The sequence below is a fragment of the Gadus morhua genome, chromosome 13, assembly GCF_902167405.1.
Source record: "Gadus morhua chromosome 13, gadMor3.0, whole genome shotgun sequence".
Taxonomy (NCBI): Eukaryota; Metazoa; Chordata; class Actinopteri; order Gadiformes; family Gadidae; genus Gadus; species Gadus morhua.
Genome location: NC_044060.1, coordinates 20,493,164 through 20,497,354, shown reverse-complemented (window position 1 = coordinate 20,497,354; position 4,191 = coordinate 20,493,164). Strand labels below are relative to the sequence as shown.

Here is a 4,191-nt window from a genome sequence, read left to right as displayed (position 1 = left end):
TAATTATCTATAAATTAAGTTAGTTAATGTTTTTTACTGCATGAACTAATTTTAGTAAATGTTTAATAAATGTACTGTTGTAAGATCTTACCACGGCCTTTGAGGGAATTTGAGAAGTGGATTCGGATTTCGGATGAGGTTCAAATCCAGACTACCCATCTGAGGTCACAAACCTACGGCTATCGCTGAACACACCAAAGCGACGGCGCGGCGGTGTGTGTGTGTGTGTGTGTGTGCGCCCGCACTCCGAGCGGGTCCGTTCCCGTGACGGGCGGAGGGGAACAGCGAGGGACGGAGCGTGGAGCCGGATGGGCTGTGTACCGCCGCTCTGAGCAGGGATTTGTCAGACGCCCGGCGCTGGCTTTAGCAGCGGGGGAGCCCAAAGCCTGTAAATAATCCACATGTGCAGACTGCACTTAAAGACATCCAGTGCTCAGCGGCGAGGGTCCCTCATCCCGGCTTTACGGCCCCGAGACGGGGGGGGGGCGGGCGCTCCTGCGATCCATTTGCTGCTAATATGCCGGGAGACCCGATGAGGATCGGGCCCCCGTTGTTTGTGAAGGCCGGGGATACCGCTGCTCGGTCTGCTGATAAGAGTGTGTGAGGCGCCGGAGGGTGTATTTCAAATCAAAAGAGCCTCTGAGTGTGTGTGTTGGGTTGTGTTTGCGAGTGTGTGGAGGCGTGCCTGCAACACCCCGGTCCCCAGAACACTGATCCATCTTTGAACTGCATGTTTTCTTTTAAACTATTTTTTCGTGATCAATTACACCTTAAACGGCAGATGATTTTCCTGGCTTGTGTTGCCCCAGACAACAAGCTGCCCCCCCCCCCCCCCCCCCCCCCCTCCCCTCATCATACAGGCACTTCAGATGCCGCTGTCATCGCGCACCCTTTTTAGGTCTAGAAGTGTCTACAGCTGCCTTTTGAACACACACTTCCATCCTACCCCCGGTAACTGTTCAGCATCGGATCAGAGCGAGATGCATCCCACCCGAGAGAAGGAGGGAGGGGAGGTGGGGGGAGGGAGGGAGAGAGAGAGAGGGAGAGGGAGAGGAAGGACGAAAAAGAGAGTGAGACAGAGGGAGAGGAAAGAAGGGGAGAAAGAGGAAGAAAGAGCGAGGGAGAGAGAGAAAGGAGGAGAGAAGGGCGGTCGGAGTAAAGAGATGGGAGCCTCAGAGCAGGGACAAGTGGGTTCTGTGTAAACATGACGGTGACATCTCACAATAGGTTATCCTGTGGTGACGCGAGGGCTCTCCAAGGCGGTAGCGCTGTTTTAACTAGGCCACTGACGGCCTAGTTAAAACACAAACAGCACGCGGCGGCGTAGCTGAGCCCAGAGCAGGCCCCCGCAACGCAGGTCCCTCAAGCTTGCTCGTCCTCTCTCTCTTTTCATTATTTTTAATGACAACTCCTTTGAGTCATCTTTTGCTGGGAATTGTCTTCGTTTCATGCCTTTTATTTAAATAAACCAAGGCGTGTAGTGCCCTAACATATGCGCTAAATGTCATTGGGTTTGTTGTGTGTGTGTGTGTGTGTGTGTGTGTGTGTGTGTTTTCTGGTGCCAACTCTCAAGGGCTAAATTAATATATAAAAGTTATTATTTTAGGTGGCATAAAGAAAACAACATATGGGGACCTTCTTCCTATTAAGACAGTTTGAAAGGTTAAGTCAAAGATTTTCTTATTTGTCTTCGTAACATTTCAGATCAATGACTTATGCCTTGGCAAACAATAGTCCACGCCAGTCTGGCCGCGGCCAGGCATTTGCACACCAGGCCAGTGCGTCAGATAATCATATTTATTTAATTTATTTATATTTATTGCTGACAAGAGGGATGCATTCCCAGAAATGCATCTGACTTTCTGGACTATCGTTTCCTGTTGACTCAACGCTCTTTGTTTCAACACACGGTTGTAAATCCCCCCCCCCCCCTCCCCCTCCCCTCCCCCCACACACACACACACACACACACACACACACACACACACACACACACACACACACACACACACACACACACACACACACACACACATAGACACACACACACACACACTGTGTGTGACACACACTGTGTCATCAGTTTCATGGCAAGAGAAAAGAGAACTATTTTGTTTATTCTGCTTTCGTAGCCACACCTTGGGTGGGGTAAAATACAAATAAGATCTCTTCATTCTGTTTCCTAATTTTCCCTACTAAGTCTCTTCTATTGTCTTTACTTTAAGAGTCATATGCTTAATTGGATGAAGGGTTGTACTATTGCTGCCATTTAATCGTCTAATGGAACATATCTGTATTCAGTCTGTATTCCACATAATGCCCAGCGAAATGTGTATTTTAATTTCTATCACCATAATGATGGGTATATTATAGTTCCCAGTATTAAAAATAGCAGCTCTGGAATCATATTGCTAATACCCGTATTTATAACACTGTAATTAGTGGACGCCCATTAAGTTGATGAAGAAATGCACTCCACTCGCCTGACGAGAAATGGCAGAACATTCTGAGCTCAGGGAACGACAGTGATCTCATTTAACTTGTATTCATCATGCAAAAAAAATAAAAAGATAATTTCTAAAGGGTAATAATGACTATTGTGAGAGTGATTCATTGAACTCCAATACTTTGCGCCAAGTGGGCAGAAAAAAATATAGAATTGTTCCGGATAATTTCTAACGTCATGTGAGTGCAGCGTGAAGAGCCCAGCCATCAGCCTTCTCAGGTAAAAGACTCTGCAGCGCCGTGTAGCAAATGAAGAACAGAAGAAGTTTACATGATTCATGGTCTCTTTCTATGATGGACTTGTAAATTGATAAACACAGGTTGTCAGAAAATCCATTAATTAGTTGGATAAAAGCAAATGCTTGAGGACTAACTGTAAATATACATGCATTAATACATGAATTAATCAATACAGGATGAATACAGGTGAATCCTTAGATCAATGAATCGAAACGTCGTACCAACGTCTAGTGTTGGTATGCGTATGTACGTAGGATCTCTACTTTCCATGTGTAGTAGGCAGAGATGTGTTTGTGGGTACATGCGTTTATGTTGTAGGGGGACTAAGGGGGTGTCCCTCCACCAACAATTCACAGTTACTTTGAAAACATGAGTCATTTCTCACCGAGTCCCGTTACATGTTGAAGGCGGGGAGACGGAAACATGAGGTAGAGAGACTACCGTGTGTAGCATACGATATGTATTCGGCTGGTAAACATGGCCTCCATTTGGACCCGTGGTTATATTTATGCCAAATGATGTCATCCCACCGCCTTCTGTTTGGAAATTTCCCCGAGAGAGAAAGAAATATAGCAAAAAAAACGTACTTTCCTCTTGGCCTTTTTAATTTTTTTTGGGGGCTCAAAGGGTCAAATTTGTTTTCCCACTCTCTCTCTCGCCCACTCCCTCTCTCCCTCTTCCTCTCCCCAACTGCTGGCTCTGGGACTTTCACCCTTCCTCAAGTCCCTCACTTTCCTGCAATCCCACACTAATGTTCCCTTCATTCATGGACCCGTCCCTAACCCAGTCCTATTGCTACCCCTGATACCAACTAGACCCTGTTAGGACTGCTCCTCGCCGGACATCCCTCTCTCCATCGGATAACTAACTGTGTGTGTGTGTGTGTGTGTGTGTGTGTGTGTGTGAGAGAGAGAGATGGGCCATTGGACACTTTGTTTAGTTGTGGGAGTAATGGTGTGAGGGAGGTGGAAAGAATGAGGCCAGTTATTTATCCAGATGGTTTACTGGTGGAGGTGTGAGTGGCGGCCAGCTCGCTGTGGGAACACGTAAGAGCTGCCTTTTTTTTTTATTGTTGTTGCTTTTCTCGGTATCCCAGGCCAGTTTTCATGACCGCTGCTTCTTTTTCTGCTTCTGGCCTCTCTCTCTCTCTCTCTCTCTCTCTCTCTCTCTCTCTCTCTCTCTCTCTCTCTCTCTCTCTCTCTCTCTCTCTCTCTCTCTCTCTCTCTCTCTCTTGTCCTCCCGCTCTCTCTTTCTTTCTTATCCTTTCTCTCTTGCTTTTGCTCTCGCTCCTCCTCTCTCTCCTGTCCTCCCTCCTTTTCTCTCTTCCTCTCGCTCACTCTCGCTTTCTCTCGTCTTCACTCCTCTCATCTTCCCTTCTCTCTCTCTCTCTCTCTCTCTCTCTCTCTCTCTCTCTCTCTCTCTCTCTCTCTCCCCCCTGCTCTCCCT

General features: G+C 47.1%; 1 protein-coding gene across 6 annotated transcripts in view; it reads left to right on the top strand.

Moving 5' to 3' along the window:
- foxp1b (forkhead box P1b) overlaps nt 1-4,191 on the top strand; it is a 110,076-nt gene that overhangs the window by 41,929 nt on the left and 63,956 nt on the right. The window lies entirely within an intron of this gene.